The sequence below is a fragment of the Callithrix jacchus genome, chromosome 2 (genome assembly GCF_049354715.1).
Source record: "Callithrix jacchus isolate 240 chromosome 2, calJac240_pri, whole genome shotgun sequence".
Classification (NCBI taxonomy): domain Eukaryota; kingdom Metazoa; phylum Chordata; class Mammalia; order Primates; family Cebidae; genus Callithrix; species Callithrix jacchus.
The window spans coordinates 187,780,179-187,803,324 of NC_133503.1; the positions used below are offsets into that span (position 1 = coordinate 187,780,179).

The window sequence follows — 23,146 nt, forward strand, 5'->3', positions numbered from 1 at the left end:
TTGCTTTCTCACATTTTCCTCCAAAAGAAAGCTCCTGTCAGAAACTATTATGACTTGTTAGAAATCCTATGCATTTCAGCAAACTCCAAGGTACTCAGAACACAGCCTAGGAAGGGTTTCTTATGAAAAGAACTGGCATCCTAATGAAGCAGCATAGAAAGAACGTGTAGACCCAGCTAAATCAAGACTAGTGGAAAAGAACTGAAGTTCGAATGGGCATGGAGGCTGGGCGTGGTGGCTCATGATTGTAATCTCAGCACTTTGGGAGGCCAAGGTGGGTGGATCACCTGAGGGCAGGAGTTCAAGACTAGCTGGCCAACATGGTGAAACCCCATCTCTACCAAAAATACGAATATTGGCCAGGTGTGGTGGCATGCACCTGTAATCCCAGCTACTCGGGAGGCTGAGGCAGGAAAATTGCTTGAAACTGGGAGGCGGAGGTTGAAGTGTACTGATATCGTGCTACTGTACTCCAACCTGGGTGACAAAGTGAGACTCCATCTCAAAAAAAAGAAAGAAAAGGGAATGGAAATGATACATAGCCTCAGACAACCTGCAGGCTCACCCGCCCTCTGACCACCTTCCCTGTTATGCAGCACAGTTACGCAAGCAGGATCTTCCAGTTAGAATTGTTTCAGGCCTACAGGTGAGTTTCTTAAGCCTCCTGCCCCGTCTCCAGATCACTGCCATCTCTTTAGCAAGAAATTGTGTTTTATTTTAGGTTTTGTAATTCCAGAACCTCCATAGTGTCTGTCACAGGATTGACACTTAGTCATGTTGGACAACATTATAGAGACACACTGATGGGTCCAGGAATCAGGTTGGACCAATCAGAGCCTTCCCCTTAAACTTTAAAATTTGGAACTACACACAATCATTACCTTCCATACTGCACAGCTGTAAGATGTAGACCAAGAGCTGCCAGAAGCCTTGTTGGCTGCTATGTGAAAGAAGCCGGTTGAAGTGCATGAGGCCAATTAATACAGAGAGAGCAACAGGAATGAAGATGGACAGGAAGAGTCCTGGTGGGATTTGTGCCTTGTGTCCAGCTGTGCCCACACCTTCTGCCCTTCCCTGAGCCACACAAGGCTTCCAAGAAATGTCCCTCTCCGCCTAAACTATGGTTGAGTTGAATTTGTATCATTCCATGAGAAACGGTGTTCTCCATACCCTCGTGTCTGTACTGTTTTCTCAACGTATCCTAAAGGTCCTGAGGGGAAAAGTTCTCCTGTTGTTTCCGTGAACTCTATGGAACCCATTGTTGCATTCAGTACACAAAAGGCACTCCAGCAACGCACTGATGCTTTCCTGATAAGGTACTCAGTGTCTCTCCCATTTTTTGTTCAAACAAGGCAGATGACAGAAGCTTTTAGATGGAGATGGAGCTGGGACAGTTTTAGACACCCTAACTGGGATAAGGGCTCCTGTGCTGACCAGCCCTCAAGGCGGCCCCAAGGAACTCAGCCTCCTGATACTTTGAGAGTCCCTTTTATGGTCCCTTTCTACTCTGTACCAGGAATGGGCTTTGATCCTTTGGTTTTCATGACAAACAGCAAATGACAGCAGTAATGTACTGCCACTTCCGATATTCGGTTACAGAACACTGAGACTCCCAGCTTGGCTCTCTCCAGCTCTTCAGCCTTCTTTCAGGGACACCACTAGCTCTGGGGAAAGCAGCTGCCACCATGTGAGCTACCCTGTGGAGAAGCCTATCATGGAAGGAACTCCAGTCCCCTCTGACAGCAGCTAGTGGAGGAACTGGGGCCTGCTGACAACTACATGAGTGAACTTGGATCTGAATCCTTCAGCCCCAGTCAAGTCTTGAGATGGCCGCGGCCCCAGCTGACATCTCAACTGCAACTTCATGAGACATACTGAGCCAGAATCACCCAGCCAGGCCACATTCAGATTCCCAACACCTGGAAACTGAAATCAGAAGGGTAACAAATAACTAATAAAGTTCTGTGGTCCTATAAATAAGTCAAAGATCTAGAGGGGTCCAAGATGGCAGTGCAGCATCTAGATATTCCATGGCCTCAGTAGTCAACTTAGCGCTAGGGGCCAGAAAGTGAAAAACAACAAAATAACAGCAACAACAGCAAACGAATATGAGTTTGATGGGAGCCAGAGATCTTGGAAATGAGTGCAGATGAAAAGAAATCTCAGTGCCATTTTTTTCTATGAGCTAAACAAGGTTTTTGGTACCAGGAACTCAATGGCAAAATGAGAAGCCCTCTGTGATGTCAGTAGTTCAAACTGCAAGTACCTAATACGCAAATGGGAGTGAGCAACTGGAATCTTAGGAGAATGCCTCTTCCTGGGATGAAAATGGCGCACGCTGGACTCCACAGACCTCCTATTGAGTACATGTAACTCTGTGTCTACCAGAAACCACAGGAGAGTTACAAAATATAATCAGTGTGTCATTTGCTGCTATGCAGGAACTGGAGACTTGAGGCTATTCTTTATTTGTTCAGAAATTTACATTTGCTACCATCTAGCACTGTCTACCCTCCAAAGCCTACAACCCCACCCCTCATCTCCTGAGCATAGACATTTTTCTGCCATCAGTTCATCGACAGTCTCCTTTCTGTGTTTTCTTGGATTGTCTGTTTCTTCTTTCATGGCTTCTTCAAATACTACTGAGTCTTTGACTCAGTTTACCCATTTTGTCCTCCATGAAACTTTGACCAGCTTTTTAGCCTACGTTAGTCTTTCTATCCACTGGAAACCTCAAGCACTAACATGAGAGCACTGAGTGCCTCAAGCACTCAAGACTGTCTGGCTGTGTCCCCACCCAAATCTCATTTTGAATTGTTACTCCCACAATTCCCATGTGTCATGGGAGGAACCCAGTGGGAGGTGATTGAATTATGGGGGCAGGTCTTTCCTGTACTGTTCTCATGATAGTGAATGAGTCTCATGAGATCTGATGGTTTTAAAAACGGGAGTCTCCCTATACAAGCTCTCTCTTTGCCTGCCACAATCCATTTAAGAAGTGACAGGCTCTTTCCCGCCTTCTGCCATGATTGTGAGGCTTCCCCAGCCACGTGGAACTGTAAGTCCACCAAACCTCTTTCTTTTGTAAATTGCCCAGTCACAGGTAAGTCTTTATCAGGAGGGTGAAAACAGACTAATACAAGCACTTACAGTGTAAACCACAGCACTGGGTACTTGGTTAGATATTGGATTATTAACCTTTCCTCCAAAATGTCTTGCCTTCTCACAAGACCATAAAAATGCAGTAGCTCATGCCTGTAATCCCAAAACTTTTGGAGGCTGAAGCAGGCAGATCACTTGAGCCCAGGAAATTTGAGACCAGCCTGGGCAACATAGCAAGACCCTATCTCTACTAAAAATAAATACAAATTACAGGCGGTACTCCCTGTAGTCCTAGCTACTCAGGAGGCTGAAGCAAGAGGATCACTTGAGCTCAGGAGGTTGTGGCTACAGTGAGCAGAGATCATGCCATTGCATTCTAGCCTAGGCAACAGAGAGCAATACCCTGTCAAAAAAAAAAGGACTGTAACATAGAATTCTTTGATAGTGTCAAGGTCAATGGTTTCCAAATCCAACCACCTGTTAAATCCTATTGTTAACTTGCAAAGCAAGTTTTATCTATTTCTGTATCTCTAGCTCCCAGAAGTGGGTCTGGCTGAGAGGAAAGGCTTCTAAGCACACCGCTTGACAACCGCTGATTTGCTTGCTGTCATTAGAGATTAGTTTTCAAGTTCTGCAGCTGCCCTGTCTTAGTGAGGGTAGTCACTGGTCTCACCAAAGATTTTGCTCTTATCCTTTCACTCTGACACTTGTTCTTATCAGTTTTTTGTGAAAAGGGGGCCTCAAAATCATGTTTGATGCCGTTTTAAAATATCCTTTAAAAGAATGCAGATTTCAAGTGCCCATGTCAGATTTATTGACTCAGAATTTGGGGGAGTAAAGCCCATGAGAATATCAAGTTAAGAAGCTCCCCAGATGGCTGCTAAGCCTCTAAGCCAGCCCAGCTCCACAGAAGCATGTTAGGCACATCATTAAATTCCCAAGAAGCGTTTTCTGGTAAACTGAATTGATTCTTCTAATCTGTCCCGCTTGTCTCACTTGGAAGTGATGGTAGATACACAGAAACAGGAAAACAGATAGCATAGACCTAGCCGACTGGAACTCTGATTGTATAAAATTGATTGAGTCATTCATTGCATAGTCAGAATTAAAACATTTGTACCTCCAAGGTAGAGAAATGAACAGATATGCAATAAAGCAAGTACAGTAAAGTGTTAGTGGTACAATCTAGGTGGTAGGTGTATGGGTGTTGACTTAAAATTCTTTTATATTCACAGTATGTTTTAAATTTTTTATCATATAATGTTGAAATAAAATTTTTTTAAAAATGACATATGCATCCGGAACATTCAGGCAACCTAAATTTGTTTTCCCTGGTGTTCTCTTCCTTCCTTTCCTTTTTCCCTTCTTTCCTTTTTCGTGCTCACTCTTTTAGTGGTCACTAGTGATTGTGATCACTAAAAGATAACCTTAAAAGAAGAAGCACGTGGCGGGACACGGTGGCTCACACCTATAATCCCAGCACTCTGGGAGGCCGAGGAGGGTGGATACAAAAAATTATCCAGGCGTGATGGTGAGCACCTGTATTCCCAGCTTCTCGGGAGGCTGAGGCAGGAGAATTGCTTGAATCCAGGAAGCGGAGGTTGCATTTAGCCAAGATCACACCGTTGCACTCCGGCCTGGTGACAGAACAAAACTCCATCTCAAAAAAGAAAGAAAGAAGGAAGAAAAAAAGGAAAAGGAAAAACAGCAACAACAACTCGTCATCAAGAATATTATTTTTATTGCATTTTAGGTTTTGGGGTACATGTGAAGAACATGCAAGATTGTTGCATAGGTACATACATGGCAGTGTGACGTGCTGCCTTCCTCCCCATCACCTATATCTGGCATTTCTCCCCATGCTATCTCTCCCCAACTCCCCACCCCCTGCTGTCCCTCCCCTATTTTCCCCCAACAGACCCCAATGTGTGATGCTCCCCTCCCTGTGTCCATGTGTTCCCATTGTTCAACACCCACCTATGAGTGAAAACATGCAGTGTTGATTTTCTGTTCTTGTGTCAGTTTGCTGAGAATGATGGTTTCCAGGTTCACCCATGTCCCTACAAAGGACACAAACTCATCGTTTTTGATGGCTGCATAATATTCCATGGGGTATATGTGCCACATTTTCCCTGTCCAGTCTATCATCAATGGGCATTTGGATTGGTTCCAGGTTTTTGCTATTGTAAACAGTGCTGCAATGAACATTCGTGTGCATGTGTCCTTATAGTAGAACGATTTATAATCCTCTAGATATATACCCAGTAGTGGGATTGCTGGGTTAAATGAAATTTCTTTTTCTAGGTCCTTGAGGAATCGCCACACTGTCTTCCACAATGGTTGAACTAATTTACACTCCCACCAACAGTGTAAAAGTGTTCCTATTTCTCCACATCCTCTCCAGCATCTGTTGTCTCCAGACTTTTTTTTTTTTTGAGACGGAGTTTCACTCTTTTCACCCAAGCTGGAGTACAATGGTGTAATCTCAGCTCACCGCAACCTCCGCCTCCTGGGTTCAGGCAATTCTCCTGCTTCAGCCTCCTGAGTAGCTGAGATTACAGGCACGTGCCACCGTGCCCAGCTAATTTTTTGTATTTTTAGTAGAGACGGGGTTTCACCATGTTGACCAGAATGGTCTCGATCTCTTGACCTCGTGATCCACCCGCCTCAGCCTCCCAGAGTGCTGGGATTACAGGCTTGAGCCACCGCGCCCGGCCCAGATTTTTTAATGATCACCATTCTAACTGGTGTGAGATGGTATCTCAATGTAGTTTGATTTGCATTTCTCTAATGACCAGTGATGATGAGCATTTTTTCATATGTTTGTTGGCCTCATGCATGTCTTCTTTTGTAAAGTGTCTGTTCATATCCTTCACCCACTTTTGAATGGGCTTTTTTCTTGTAAATCTGTTTTAGTTCTTTGTAGATTCTGGATATTAGCCCTTTGTCAGATGGGTAGATTGCAAAAAAATTTTCCCATTCTGTTGGTTGCCAGTTCACTGTAATGACTGTTTCTTTTGCTGTACAGAAGCTGTGGAGTTTGATTAGGTCCCATTTGCCTATTTTGGCTTTTGTTGCCAATGCCTTTGGTGTTTTGGTCATGAAGTCCTTGCCAACTCCTATGTCCTGAATGGTTTTACCTAGATTTTCTTCTAGGATTTTTACGGTGTTAGGTCTTATGTTTAAGTCTTTAATCCATCTGGAGTTAATTTTGGTGTAAGGTGTCAGGAAAGGGTCCAGTTTCTGCTTTCTGCACATGGCTAGCCAGTTTTCCCAACACCATTTATTTAAACAGGAACTCCTTTCCCCATTGTTTGTTTTTATCAGGTTTGTCAAAGATCGGATGGTTGTAGATGTGTTGTGTTGCCTCTGAGGCCTCTATTCTGTTCCATTGGTCTATATCTCTGTTTTGGTACGAGTACCATGCTGTTTTGATTACTGTAGCCTTGTACTATCGTTTGAAGTCCAGTAGTGTGATGCCTCCCGCTTTGTTCTTTTCTTGAACCTGAGCTTAGTTGGGAATTTTACAAAGAAAATATTTTAATCTTGCAAAACGTCAACTCTGACACTTGGACTACAAATGCTGATTTAGATGCTTTTATTAAAACAGTCAATCTATATAAGATAATTTCATACTAAAGGGTGGAAAATATTTTTAAGTATTTTTATGGCTTCAATGAAAAATATGACCAAAGTAAAGAATATATAAATTATTCTAGTTGTTCCATAATATTTCAGCATCATCACCTCTCAGAAAATGAGAAGCTGTGACAACAGTAGATATGATTTAATAGATAATTATATTTAATATAATACAAGTGTTTATCTATCAATCCAAGGCTGAATATTTTCTTCTGCCAGGTCAATGAGTATGTCTCATGGGCATAAAATGGTCAGTGCAAAGAATGAGCAGTCTATAAAAGCAGGTTTTATACAGCATGATATCAGGTAAATGCCACATGATAGCTATTTGGCTTGAAGTGCTGTTTAAAAAGCTGGGAGAGAAGGTGTAAAGGGGTTCACTGTGAAGAGTCCAGCATATGCCCGTGGCCTTCTAATTTGATTACATGCATATTTGATATGGTTTGGCTGCGTCCCCACCCAAATCTCATCTTGAATTTTAGCTCTCATAATTGTCACATGTTGTGGGAGGGACCTGGTGGGAGATAAGTGAATCATGGGCACAGTTTGCCCCATACTGCTCCTGCGGTAGTGAATAAGTCTTAGGAGACCAGATGGTTTCATAAAGCGTTTCCCCTTTCACTTGGTTCTCATTCTCTCTTGCCTGCTGCCATGTAAAATGTACCTTTCACCTTCTACCATGATTGTGAAGCCTCACCAGCCACACTGAACTGTGAGTTCCTTAAACCTCTTTTCCTTTATAAATTACTCAGTCTCCAGTATACCCTTATCAGCAGCATGGAAATGAACTAACAGTGTTAAAGAACATATTATGACTGTATCTCACAGAGTTCTTCAGAGAAACAGAGCTAACCGGGTATGTATAGAAATACAGAAAGAGATTGAGCATGAGAGATTGGCTCACATGGTTATGGGGGCTGAGAAGGCCTGTGATCTGCCCTCTGTGAACAGGAGGCCCAGGCAAGCTGGTGGTGTCATTCCAGCTAAACTTAAAAGCCTGAGAACCAGAGAAGCCAATGGTTTAAAATCTCAGTCCAAGTCTGAAGACCTAAGAATGGGGGGATGGGCCAAGGATGGAAATCCTGCTACAAGTCTGAAAGTGCAAGAATCAAGAGCACCAATGTCTAAGCACAGGAGAAGACAGATGTCCCAGCTCAAGAAAAGTGAATTCGCCCTGCTAAGAAATTGTTCACAGAGAGGTTGTTAGAGTGGGGCAGTTCTAGTCTACCTAAGCCCAACAGAAACAGCAAAATAAAAATAGAGACTTTACCAGCAGAAACTGCAGCTGCCCTCTAACTAAGGTCTTTCCATTCTAACCAATCAAATATATTTTCTTTGTCTTACTCCTGTACCCACCTAGTAAAGCTCTCTGCCCACACTGCTGAATCAGAGCATTCTGTACCTCTTCTGATTCATGGAAGAGGTTTAATTTAATAAACTGTTAAATTAATATTGTCTAAAATTTGGGGGTTTTTTTTCAAGATTGGTTTTTTTTTTCAAACAATCTTTTCTCTACCTTTTTGTTTCTATCTGGGCCCTCATGGGATTGGACCATATCCACTCACACTAGTGAGCACAGTCTTCCTTACTCAGTCAGCCAACTCAAAGGCTAATGTCTTCCAAAAACACCCTCACAGACATACCCAGAAATAATGTTTTAGCAGCTACTTGGGCATCTTTTAACCTAGTCAAGTTAACACATAAAATGAACCATTACAATGGCCATGCAATGCATAGAGAAGAATCAAATGTATACCCCTGTCAACCTAAGGGAAGAAGCTGGAGCACAAAATATAATTTTAAGCAGTTTTCTTGGCCAGGCTCAGTGGCTCGTCCCTGTAATCCCAACACTTTGGGAGGCTGAGGCAGGTGGATCACTTGAGGCCAGGTGTTTGAGACCAGCCTGGCCAACATGGTGAAACCCTGTCTCTACTAAAAATGCAAAACTTAGCTGGGCCAGTGGCTCACACTTGTAATCCCAGTTAATCCAGAGGCTGAGGCAAGAGAATCACTTGAGCCTAGGAGGCTGAGGTTGCAGTGAGCCAAGATCACGCCATTGCACTCCAGCCTGAGCCACAGAGTGAGAATCCATATCAAAAAAAAAAAAAAAAAAAAAGTTTTACTTGAGCCAAGATGAGAATAGCTACTTGGAAGACTCAGACCCAAGTAACTTTAAATATGAGCCTTTGTTACAAGCAGGTTCTGAAATGCAGAAAAGGGACCAGAAGTGGCTATTACAAACTTGCTTGACAGGGTTTCTCATTGGCTTACAAAAGTAACATTGATTAGTGATTGCCTATACATTTTTCTTTGTATCACAAATTCCAGGAACATGAAGACAGTACATGGCAGTCACATGGTGCAACTTGCAGTGACATTTTAGGTAATTTATCAGCTAGTTTGGAAACCACCCAGAATAAAAGAAAGAACAAAGTGCCTTGAAACAATTGCCCTAAACATGGGTGCAGGGATGGGGAAAAATGACTGAAGTCTCGTGCTCGCATCTCTCTGGACCTGATAGATTTTGACTATCTCACCTTCCTCAGAATGCTCTGAGCGATTTTTCTTTCTCACCCACAACTAAAATGTTAGCAGTCATGTTTTCTCAACTTCACTTATAAGATAGCTCTAACAAAAATGTCCATATGTCAACAAGTTTCCCCCTAAAATAACTCTAAACACTCTCTTTCCTCACTAAACACTCGCCAGTGAAGTACCTTCCCATCAACAGTGATCTCCTGTTCCTCAAACACACCCTGCACTTCCCTGGCTCCCCACTCTCAATCTCATCACTTTCCCTGGCTGACATTCTAATCCTCGCCCTCCCTCCCCACCATTTTTACCTCTACCTACACTTTTTTTAGGGGGGAGGGAGACAAAGTTTTGCTCTCTTGCCCAGCCTGGAGTGCAATGGTGCAATCTCAGCTCATTGCAACCTCCACCTCCTGGGTTCAAGTGATTCTCCTGCCTCAGCTTCCCAAGTAGCTAGGATTACAGTCATGCACCACCATGCCTGGCTAACTTTTGTATTTTTAGTAGAAATGAGGTTTCATCATGTTGGCAGGCTGGTTTCAAACTCCTGACCTCAGATGATCCTCCCACCTCAACCTCCCAAAGTGCTGGGATTACAGGCATGAGCCACCGCACCCAGCCCACCTACACTTTTTGTACCTATCCTCCCAATTGCTCCTCCTCTGTAAAGACTTCCAGACCACATCATTCCAGAGTCACTTCTCCCCCTTCTGAATTTATTTGATGTACACACTCTGCAATATTTATTTGGAAACTGATAAGAATTTATTTTATCTTATATTTTCTAAATCATCACTTATTTATGATTTATCTTACCAATTATGTGGAACCCATCTATAATAGAAAGACTGTCTTATATTTATGTGTGAGCCCAGAAACATCTAATAACTGGGAGGAGGACAATGCACACTTGTTGCTTGATTATTGTAAATTTATGAAAGGATGAGGAAAAAAGTAAAAACAATAATAGTTAACATTTACTGAGTGTATTACTCTGTTTTCATGATGCTGATAAAGAAATACCCAAGACTGGGAAGAAAAAGAGGTGTAATTGGACTCACATTTCTGCATGGCTGGGCAGGCCTCAGAATCGTGGTGGGAGGCAAAAGGCACTTCTTACATAGTGGTGGCAAGAGAAAATGAGAAAGATACAAAAGCGGAAACCCCAGATAAAACTATTACTTCTCATGAAACTTACTGACTACCACAAGAACCATATGGGGAAACCGCCCATATGATTCAAATTCTCTCCCACCATGTCCCTCCCATAACACATGGGAATTATGAAAGTACAATTCAGGATGAGATTTGGGTGGGGACACAGAGCCAAGCCATATCATTAAGTGTTTACCTATCTGTCAGATACTTATTGTTCAAGCTACTATTTCCATATCACTTAATCTCCACATTCTATGAGATCAGATATTCTCATTATCTTCATCCTGCAAATGAGAGATAGGCACAGAGGGGTGGAATATGCCCACCAACGTCTGCTCCTTCAGCTAGTCAGTTGCAGAGCATTTGAACTCAGCCAAACAATTCGCCCCAGCACCATCTAACAGCTACAGGTTAGTACAGTTAATTGTTTTGATGAGTTTTTGACCCCCCACACAACAAATATCTCAGGCATTCTGTGGTTTGAGAAACCTACCAGTGTTCAAAAGGAAGAATGTTCTCGAAGAAAAATTTTCTTCTCTATCCCACTGAGCCCTCCCCTTTAGCCCACTCAACCCCAGGGCTGAGGTTGAGTTCAGGCTTTTGATGAGTCCGGGCAGTTCTGTCCTACCTGAAAATCCGGTTTAACTGATGTGAACCATTTCAACCACTGTCTTATCAGCCTTGCTTCTAAACCTTGGAGCAAATACAAATAGCTGAGCCCTACCTGTTCCCATTTAAGTTTGTGCTAAAGAACAATAAAAGTATCAACGTTAACAAAAGCTAACCTCAACTTCTAAGATAATAAAATATTAAAATATGTAAGACATTTTGCATAAAGCAAACTATTTTGACTCAATAAACCGATTGCCAGGATAACCTCAACTTAAAAAAAAGCCGACATTTATTTGGTTGAAAAACACCTGTGTATTTCCTGCAATACCTGACTACACCAGGAACTCCAAAGCCACCATTTTTGCTCATCTCACTTTGACCTACTGCCTAAAATGCACACGAGGAACTTGGAGTATTTCAAAAATCATTAACCATTTCCCTCTTAAAGACAGAACTATTTTAGGCTCCGGAAAAAAAAACACACAAAAAGAGTGAAGCAAAATGGTAGCCATAATATATGGCTGCCAGAAAAGCCTCTAAAAACTAGCTGCATTGAATGAGTTGATCTCTCTAACCTTTCTTTAGGGAATATCGAGGACATTCATAACTTATAAGAAAATTAATTATGAAATAATGCATCTAGGAGTTCCTCTATATTCACATAAAAAATTAACATTAATAGAGATAGTGTTGCCTCCCACAGCACCTACCCCTGACTGTCCTAGTTAATTAAAGCTTACACAGTGGCTTTAGCCTTGGGCAATCCTTTGAATCATATACGGTGCCATCATCCTCTGTATTCAGAGAAGTTGTGCTGACAGTTTTATTTCCCTGATGAACTGAAGTGATTGAACTGAAGAATGCAAAACAAACAGTCTATATTCACCGGATGTTTCCCCTCGAGTCTGTCCTTGGGTGAAGATGTGACTTTTCTCTCTGCCCTGCTTGAAAGTAAGAACTTGGAACAGGACAGTCTAACAAGAATACTGAAGTGTTGACTTAGAGGTCTTGAGATATAATTTTGGAGTAAATATTTATGTTTATGGTTAAACTGTTCATTATGTTGTCAATTTTCTGGATGGCTGAACTGATGGCAAAGTTACATTGGGAAAGAAGAAAAAAGAGAGGGAGGGAGGGAAGGAGGAGAGGGAGAGAGGGAGGGAGGGAAGGAGGAAGGGCATCACAAAATAAGGGTTGCTGATGATCAGAATTCTCACACTTTGTTCTTATCATGGTTGTAACCAGCACATTGGGGCAGTGAGCCTCCAACACCAAGTCTGTCTCCAGAATTTAACAAGAAAGTCAGAAAAGGTCACATCTGCAACAGAATCTAAAAATCAGAGAAGGGGGCAGTGAAGGGGGTATGGGTGGAAGGAGAGAAAGATTAACCATTTATCCAAGGGGAACCAAGTTAGAGATTTTTTTTTTTTTTTTTTTGAGACGGAGTTTCGCTCTTCTTACCCAGGCTGGAGTGCAATGGCGCGATCTCGGCTCACCGCAACCTCTGCCTCCTGGGTTCAGGCAATTCTCCCGCCTCAGCCTCCCGAGTAGCTGGGATTACAGGCACGCACCACCATGCCCAGCTAATTTTTTGTATTCTTAGTAGAGACGGGGTTTCACCATGTTGACCAAGATGGTCTCGATCTCTTGACCTCATAATCCACCCGCCTCGGCCTCCCAAAGTGCTGGGATTACAGGCACCCGGTCCTGAGATGTTTTTTAAGTATGGCACCAATGAGGTTAGTATAATTTCTGACTCTGCTTGAGAAGACCAAGCAATAACCATGACCGAGCCACAGTAACATCCGCTGTATCATGTCCAAGTATTGTGAGCTTTCTTAAATCAATTTGGCTGCTAAGCTGTTATGAGGTTCTTTTGGTTAAAGTTTGGGTAATACCAGTGGTAATCATTAGTGCTATTTATAAATATTCAGGTTATCATCCTCTGAGACACATGTTCACCCTGTACATCCTGACACTCACTTGCTGGGCTGAGTTACCTGACCAGCTCATGTTGAGTTGCAAGGAATCTTTTTACATTACCAAGGTCATATCTGCCAGCACTCTTGCTCATGTGCGCTACAAACAGAAATGCTCCGGATTGCGGTTGTTCCATTGGCCTGTGTTGCAAAGCAAGATCAGCCATGACACAGAGCAGAGCCTCCAGCGAACCCCTGGTGGGCATGTTATGTGAGCCAGAAATAACCCTTTGTTGCTTTAACCCACAGCAAAACCTACCTCAGCAGTTCTCAAAAAGTGCTCCACAACCAGCAGCGGCAGCATCACCTGGGCCTGTGCAATGCAAGGTCTCAGCCTCTCAGAGATTAAGATTGACAGACTCGGAAACTCAAGGACTGGGGCCCAGCCACCTGTGTGCTAACCAGCAACCCCAGGTGATACTGATGCTGGTGGCTAAAGCTGGAGAGCCAAGGACCTACTCATCCATCCTTCTGGAGCTACCTGTTCTTTCTGCCAATACCAGGTGGTAGATTACAAAGAAAGCAAGTCTTAGTCCAATTCCTGATAAGGGTAGAAATATTTACTAGCAAGCAGGCACTGAACAGTCATAAGACCTTTTCTATAGCTCAGGAAAGTCTCCTATCTGGAATTCTGACTGGCACCATACATAAAAGTTGCACTCTCAGGCAGATTAAAGGATATTCTGCAGATAGGACGAGGTCCTGGTAAATTGTCAGCGCCCTCCATAAAACAGAGCAATGCAGGACTAACATGACTCTAGACTGTAACGCTACACTGACTGTTTCAGCCCCTGGGCTTCCTGGGTCCTATACTAAAGACACTGGGACCCATCCAATGTTTCTAACCATTCACTGACTTTGGAACACACTCCCTTCACCACTGAAAAATTATTGCCTACATTCCAGTTGCTAATTAATAAATCTCTTAATTGCAAGAGACATGAAGTAGTAAGTAAATGAAGAGTTGGCTCCTCACTGTGATACTTTAAATGCTAACTACTCAACCTAGAAAATCAATTCTGACTATGGTGCTTCAACTGCCTTTAAGGTGTAAAGTTAATTTTGACCTGAGGCATTACACTATGTGTACACAAAGAAACATTGTAACAGCGGCCATGGTTTCATGGGATATAGTGAGAAGAGAACCAAAGAGTCAGTGTATCTGTATCAATGTATCAACTGATATAACAAATCATTAATACATTGCATCATTGATACAAGAGCTCAAGAACTATTCAGAAAAACAGTTCTAGTAGCCGTTACTGCCTATCTGGATAGAAATATTTGTAGAGAACAAAAGACAATTTGCCAAGCTCTAATACTACACTTTCTTGTCCATATCTATTGGTATAATTCTGTGCTCACCAAGCAAGTTCTCATTTGGTCTCCTCACTTTCCCTGGTAAAAGAGTGACCTAAGTAACAAAGGCAATTCCAGTTATCCTATCAGATGTCTTAAAACTATTACTTTAAAATTGCCATTCTGGTTTTTAAATCAGCACATTGTTAGTGTGCGAGGCTGAATAATGCCCACCCCCCTACACACACACACACACACACACACACACACACACAGAGGCCCATATCCTTCTCCCAGACTCTGTGAATATGTTACCTTACAGGGCAAAAGGGATTTTTCAGGTGTGATTAAATTAAGGCTCTTGAGATGGGTAGATTATCCTGGATTATCAACTTGGGCTCAAAGTAATTACTGTGACGTTAACAAGAGGGAGCCAGGATCCTCAAAGTTAGGGAGGAAGATGTGATGATGGAAACAGAAGTCAGATATTTGAGAGGCTCTGAAGATGCTGCAGTGCTGGCTTTGAAGATGGAGGAAGGGGTTCTGAGCCTCCAGTAGGAGCCAGCCCTACAGATACCTTGACTTTAGCTCAGTGAGACCAATGTTGGACTTTTAACCTCTAGAACTGTAAAATAATAAATGTGTGGGGTTTGTTTCAAGCCACTATGTTTGTGATAATGTGTCACCACAGCAATAGGATACTAATAGTTAGTATGATTTAATTTTCCAATATTCGATAACCTTTAGATAAACTAAAAGATTAAATTTCTGAAAGATGAAACCAGGTCCTGGGGTTATGATGAAGCCCTATGGGCATTCTCTCTCTCTCTCTCCTCTCTCTCAATTCTCTCTCTCTCTCTCTCTCTCTCTCTCTCTCTCTGTCTCTCTCATATCATAATCATCTTCACAGCCTGAAAAAAAAAATAGAAAGTAGGGATTCATTCTAGAATTGTATTCCTTGAGCATTCAGATACGATAAAAGAACACATTACTGCAGTAGAGTTTACCTAATATTTTCAATTGCCTGCAACAGAAAAAAAATATCCAGAACTGTTAACAACAGGCCAAGTTAGATGTAACGCATTCCATTCAGTAAATTTCTTCTACTTGACCGCTCAGAGAGTACCTAAGTTAGAACTACTCACTAAGTTCTAACAAGCTCAGTGATCTATTTGTCCAGCCCCATTGTATGATGGGCCTGTAGATCTGAAGCCACAGATCAGAAAGTGGAAATGTGGAGTGAATTACTAAAAGAGATCTCGTATCAGCAAAAAGAAGTGAGAGATCAAAACCTGACAGCAGGAATGAGGGAGAAGAATTCTTAAAATATAGACCTCAGGATTTAAAAAGAAAAATAAATAAGGCAGCAGTCCAGTGGGGCCATTTAGTGAAGGACCAACTAGACCTACCCACCTCAGTGGGAGCATCTGGGCACATCAATGCAAAATTTGGAGTTCTTTATGATAAATCTGTCATCAATATTGCTTTAGATTGTGGTTTTTACAAAATCTTAACAAGGCAGAGAAATATATGTTTCTTTATATAATAAAGATAAATATGTGTTTTATTGCTTATTGGCACAAGATGACTTAATGATTTACAAAATAGGAAGCCTCTCACTCCTTAACCATGCCAAACAAATAGTGTTAAAATACTATTAAAAGCCAGGCATGATGGCTTACACCTGTAATCCCAGCACTTTTGGTGGCTAAAGCAGGTGGATTACTTTGAGGTCAGGAGTTCAAGACCAGCCTGGCCAACATGATGAAATTCCATCTCTACAAACATATAAAAATTAGTGAGGTGTGGTGACACATACCTGTAATCCCAGCTGCTCAGGAGGCTGAGGCAAGAGAATCATTTGAAGCCAGGAGGCAGAGGTTGCAGTGAGCCAAGATTGCAACACTGCGCTCCAGCCTGGGCAACACAGCAAGACTGCATCTCAAAACAAGAAAACAAACAAACATAAATATATATATAATTAAATATATAAATATATTTATACATAAAATATATAAAATACATAAAAATATACATAAAATATATAAATATATATAAATATAAAAATGTATAATATATATTAAATATATAATTAAATATATAATATATTTTTATATATATTCTATATGTATATAATTAAAACTTTAGCCCTAAGCATAGATTTCTTTTCCAAATGAAAGTAAGGTGAATTTATGTGACCCTACTAGTTTACAGATGACCTAAGCCTTTAGAACAAGAAGATGAAGTCAGTTTTTTGGCATATACAGATCTTCAACACTCCCAGCCCTGAGTTTCCTAAGGCAAGGATTACATTAAGTCCCATGAACTGATTTGGTAATCATCACTTTGCATATCATAAAAGGTAGTATGTTAGGTAAGTATTTCATACTCCCTGGGGACTCTGTTGAAGGAAGTAAATAGATTACCAGGCATAGCCGTAAACCAGAGTGAAAAGGTCTGTCAGACAACATGCTGGATGGCTCCACAGCTTGGAGCTTCATCTCCAGATTCCAGATATTACCTTACTGAGCAACTCTAGTAAATCTCATTCCAGAAAAAAATGTTAAACATTTCCCAAGCTTCAAACTCGAAGTAGAACATGAGTGAAAAGCATGTATCAACTCGATGGGTGAGTAGACAGTTTCATTGCATCCTTGCTCATCAGACTTAGTGACTCTTCACCATCATGCCATTCCCCAAAATGATGCTATGGAGTCCCTTATAGATCTTTCTCTCCGAAGCCAGAAGCTCTGTTTGCTGAGAACATACCCATAGATAATATCCCTGTAATCCTCATGCTGAAATAGCAGAGAAACTAGGAGAAAAGATGAAATTACAATAAAATGTGAAATGTGCTCTGGCAAGAGTAATATGAGATCCTGTGGAAGTTTTTAGTGCTCTCATATGAGAGCACAGAAGCCTAAGTGGGAGTTACCAGCTGAAGGTGTTAGCATAGGGTTGAGGGGGGGATCTTATAGGAAGCTGAAAGTGCAGGTGCAAAACCTAGTGTTGACAATGTGAGCTGGGCATTAACACAACCAGAAAGGCTCATGTCAGCTCCCCTTAGAGGCCATGTTAGAACATTCAGAGTTGATCCACAGAGCAATAGGAGTCTTTGAAGGGTTTTAAGTGTCACAGATATCAAGAGGGGTGCACTCAGAAATGGCTTTGGAACTATCAAAGCTTGAGAAGACCTACGAGAAGACTAAAGAATCTCTCCTAGAAGATCCTCATGGCACCAGAGTAAGCAACTCACCCTGGTTAGTGTCCTGACTTCTCCTGAATTCAGTTCAAGGGATGGGTCTGGCAATATCTAACAAGGGGTATCAATCTGACATCTCTACAGGTCAAATCCAATGGTGAATGTGTTTTCTTGGCTTGCACAGTGATGACTTTTCAATGAACTTAGACGTCTTTTTAGAGTAGGGCATGCCATCTCCATCACCCTCTGTTTTTTTAAAGTTGAGCCAAGTTGCACATCTATCTCACCAGCATGGCCTCTGTGGACATTTGAGTGTGTGAGCCTATGAGATAAGATATTAATTTTTTTACATTTAATCTAGAAATCATCATCATCCTTTCAGGCATTTGGGCCATTATTATTACAACACTTTCATGTACCAGGCAGGCACATGGAGAGTTCAAGGAAGTATGAAAACATCATTCCTTGCCCCATGGAGAGTTACCTTTTTTTTTGGAAAAGGTATTTTTAAAAAGATAATTAGCAAAAGATTTGAATGAACATTTCACCAATTAAGGTATACACTGAAAAGAGGTTCAATATCATGTATCATTAGAGAAAAGCAAATAAAAACAACAATGAAATACCACTCCACACCCACCAGAATGGCTATAATAAAAAAACACAGGGATAAATGCTGATGAGCAGGATAGAGAGAAATGGGAACCCTCACACATGGTTGATAGGATGTAAAATGGTGAAGCCACTTTGGAAAACAGCTTTCCACTTCTTAAAAATTAAAGATGAACTGGCCAGGCATGGTGGCTCTTGCCTATAATCCCAACACTTTGGAAGACCCAGGTGGGTGGATCACCTGAGGTCAGGAGTTCAAGATCAGCTTGGCTAAAGTGATAAAACCCCATCTGTACTAAAAATACAAAAAATTAGCCGGGAGTGCTGGTAGGCACCTGTAATCCTAGATACTCAGGAGGCTGAGAGGCAGGAGAATCACTTGAACCAGAGACAGAGGTTGCAGTAAGCCGAGATCATGCCACTGCACTCCAGCCTGGGTGACAAGAGGAAGACTTCCTCTCCAAAAAATAAAGTTAAAGATGAAGTTACCATATCACCCACCTATATCCACTCACAGAAATTTATCCAAAAGAAATAAAAACATATGTCCACATGAATATGCATGGCAACATTATTCATTCATAATAGCCATTTGGAAATAATTCAAAGGCAAGCAACTGGTGAACAGATGAACAGAATGTGGTATATCCATACAACGGAATATGTACAGAAGCATACACAAATGAGGTATTTATACACATTAGCACATGGAAGAACCTCAAAAACATAAACCAAGTGAAAGAGGGAAGCCACAAAACCATATTGTATAATTCCATTTCTATGCAAAGTTCAGAAGAGGCAAATCAATCTACAGAGAGAGAAAGTAGACCATCAGTTGCCTGAGGCTGGGGGTCGGAACAGAGAGTGACTGCAGATGGACACAGAGGATCTCTGGGAGATAATAACAATGTTTTCAAATTCGATTGTGCTGAAGGTTGCATAACTCTGCAGATTGACTAAAAATAATTAATTATATATATAAAATGAAAGATTTTTATGAAATACAAATTAATCTCAATAAAGCTGTTTAAAAAAGATAATCACAAAAAAACTAAAATAAAAAAGATAATCACATATTGTGAAACATAATAAGTATCAAACCAATGGTGAAAAAATTCTAAAATGGCTGGATGCAGTGGTTCATGCCTGTAATCCCAGCACTTTGGGAGGCTGAAATGGGCAGATTACTTGAATCCAGGAGTTCGTGACTAGCCTGGGCAACATGGTAAAATCACATCTCTATAAAAGAACATGAAAAAATTAACTGGGTGTGGTTGCATATGCCTGTAGTTTCAGTGACATGGAAGGCCAAGGCAGGAGCATCCCAGGAGCCCAGGAAGTTGAGACTGCAGTGAGCTGTGATCACTGTACTCCAGCCTGGGCAACAGAAGTGAGAAGCTGTCTCAAAAAATTAATTAATTAACTAATTAATTTAATGGTATCCAAGTTTTTTATATCATATTATCATGTACCCGCCCCCCCATTAAAAATGTGAGGGTTGGCCAGGCACAGTGGCTCACACCTGTAATCTCAGCACTTTGAGGCCAAGGAGGGTGGATCACTTAAGGTCAGGAGTTTGAGACCAACCTGGCCAACATGGTGAAACCCCTCTCTACTAAAAATACAATAGCCAGGTATGGGAACAGATGCCTGTAATTCCAGCTACTCAGGAGGCTGAGGCAGGAGAATCACTTGAACCCATGAACCAGAGGTTTCAGTGAGCCGAGACTGCACCACTGCACTCCAGCCTGGGCAACAGAGTGAATTAGACTCTATCTCAAAAAAAAAAAAGTGAGAGTTCATCTTTAATATATATGTGCATTTATTTATTTACAAATTGTAACATTAACTAATATATTAGTATCTTATAGACAGCAAAAACTAGATCCCAAAAGTAAAATTAATTTCAAGCATACAAATAGATAATATTTGAATTCAAAAGTATTGATTTGATCATAAGGATTTTAAGAATAAAAGAATGTAAGGGTTAGAATTAGTGAGCAAAGTGAACTCTAGAGTAATAAACATGTGAATGTGGGAAGCCTCCAAAATTGACTGGGGATTATGCCACAGACAAGACCACCCACGTATAATCAACCCTCAGAACATTCATCAAATTGAAAATCATGTTCAAAGAGATGCTGTGTTTGCATGATGAGCAATGGACATCAATCAAAATAAACCCAGCTGTTCTGAGGATGGCAAATATTCAGGAACATGGAACTGCAGACCCTCTTTAAAATAAATGTCAACAAGCAGAGTTCAAAAGAAGAGAACAGAGGAAGAAAACTGAAGGTAGGAATCATATGAAGATCAAGCTTCCTACACAATACGATCTGCTTCCAGTGGGAGGGATTTAGCCACATACTCTGTCTTACCACCTATTGTGACCAAAAAGTTCATTATAATAAGGATGGTACCAGGTTCACGTGGAGTTATAACAGCTATTAAAACTTTAAGTAAGTTTGCTACATTCATTGGTGTTTATCTTTAACCCTTTTCCCTGAGATTTCATTACGAAAATAATGATTTCTGTTGGCCTTGATGTTTACAATGTGATACGTGCAGGGAGTTACAAACAATAAATGAATATAACCATTCTTTTGGTTATATTAGGGGTTCTTATTGGTGAGTTGTAAGAGACAGATAAAGTTGGATGGGGAATTGAGGGCCATAGGGGAAAAAAAAAAAACATATAGGGAGTTAGGCCTTTTTCTCTGTACCCGTCATAGGGGGCATTCTATGTTTTTGAATACAAGGCCATCTGAGCTATATGGTTTTCAGGGAGATTGACAGAGTGCCACAGACAGCACGGACAAGTGTAGGGAGAGCAGAGAGGCAGTGTTCTAACTTGTTGGAATTTTAACAGAATACTAACCCGGAGCAGGCTGAACCTGAGGGCCCTGACCAAGACGGCAGCAGGGAGAATAGAAGCAAAAGTAAAGCTAAGAGAAAGCAGTCGACAGTGAAGAGTTACAGATGGTTGATGGGGATGGAGGAGTTTATAAATCCTGATGCCAAAAACTCTCCAAAACCAGGCCAGACAGAGACCATGTTCCACTGAAGTGCACAAAGGTAAGCTAATACTCCACTGGACAGGGATAAGCTAGATGTGTGCTGCAGGGCTTTGAAGCAGCCCAAGGCCAGGAGTTGCTTTGTCCTCTTTACTTATTTATTTATTTACCTATTTGCTTATTCTGGGGACAGGGTCTCACTTTGTCACCCAGGCTAGAGTGCAGTGGCACCATCACGGCTCAGCACAGCTTCAACCTCCTGGGCTCAGGTAACCCTCTCACCTCAGCCTCCTGAGTAGTTAGGACTACAGGGACTCACCACAACGCCCAGCTTATTTATTTACTTACTTACTTACTTACTTATTTTGTAGAGACGGGTTTTGCCATGTTGCTCAGGCTGGTCTCAAACTCCTGGCCTCAAGTGATCTGCCCACCTCGGCCTCACAAAGTACTAGGATTACAGGCGTGAGCCCCCGTCCCTGGCCATGCTTCATCCTCTTTATCTGCGCAGTCTCACCTGTCCTATACTGCTTCCTTGCTTCTCAATAGCACTTTTAAAGAGGCAGAGGGAATCAAAAGACATGTCATTAATTGTTTGTAAGTGGTAAACAAAATCACATTTGTTTGGAACTGGGACTTCCTCTCCATTCATATTTAAGAAATTTTGTAAGGAAGACTCAATAATTAAAAGATCCACAAAATCCATATCCTGTGATTTGAACTTGAGAGTGTTGTGGCTTACAATTGTCTTCAGCCACTTGCGAAGAAACAAGGCCATGTTCTTTGTAGGATCCTGAGACCTGCATTTTCAGCATGTGCATGAAAGCAATATCTAAGAGATTGAAATAAATGGGATAATTCCAACATCTTCTTTTTAAGCAACTTTTCCATTCATGTATTCCTATTGTCACTGTGGAATCACTCTGGGGGAAGTATACTTGGAAATCTGTCTTAATATTCCATTTTTTCACCTGAATACAGAAACACCCTGAGGTTTGGATTGTATTAGTAACTGAAACTGAGAAAACAAACATAAAAAATAATAATAATATTTTCTGGCTGGGCTGTGACTCATGTCTGTAATGCAACACTTTGGGAGACCAAGGCAGGCAGATCACTTGAGGTCAAGAGTTCAAGACCAGCCTGGCCAATATGGTGAAACCCCGTATCTACTAAAATTAGCCGGGTGTGGTGATGCATGCCTGTAATCCCAGCTACTTAGGAGGCTGAGGCACAAGAATTGCTTGAACCTAGGAGGCAGAGGCTGCAGGGAGCCAAGGTCACAGCACTATACTCCAGCCCAGGTGACAGAGCAAGGGTTGTCTCAAAAATAAATAAATAAAGGATAATATTTTCTATATTACCTGGTAATAGAATTCAACAATGTAAGATAAAATTTTCTACCTGCTTTACTCTTCTACTTTCTAGCACAGACAAATTTCCAGGTTGGTTCGTGGTAATGGTCACTTAATCGAATGGAAGCCCTTGGCTTCCTTTATCTGAGTGATCATAGATGTCAAGCATTTAGCTGCCCATTGAATCTACTATAAAGATCACAACAGAAAAGTCAACTTCATCTTTCATTTCCCTTATGGAATCCCCCTCCTGTGGGCCCAAAAAAAACACACTTCTGCTCTGAAGATCGAGAGCAGAAGACATCACTCTGGTTCTTATGCAGGGCACTATTCAGTCTCCCTAGTTTGGATGGATGAAATGGCATGGGTGAAGAGATAGAGAGACATACCAGATGGACAAGATTGATGCCAGATGGATATATTGATGGGTGGATAAAGTAAAAATCACAAAATGTTAAGAATTTGTTAAATCTAGTTGGGTGAATATACAGGTATTCATTGGACTATTCTTTCAACTTTCTGTAGCTTTAAAATTTTTCATTAAAAAGTTGCAAGAAAAAGAAGGTCATTGGTATAAACATAACAAAGACCTTCTTCACAGCATTGCAGTCTTTTCTTCTCCCAAACTACTCATGCCTT

General features: G+C 41.4%; 1 protein-coding gene across 2 annotated transcripts in view; it reads right to left on the minus strand.

Annotated features, from left to right (window-relative positions):
* LOC118151589 (uncharacterized) overlaps nucleotides 1-16,267 on the minus strand; it is a 61,028-nt gene extending 44,761 nt beyond the window's left edge. Inside the window, exon 1 of one of the 2 annotated variants that reach the window (XR_013532684.1) lies at nucleotides 16,144-16,267. The gene's annotated coding sequence lies outside the window, so the exon portion shown is untranslated. The remainder of the gene's footprint in view (nucleotides 1-16,143) is intronic. The other variant, XM_054252319.2, reaches the window with a different exon arrangement.
* Between the last annotated feature and the right edge of the window lie 6,879 nt (nucleotides 16,268-23,146).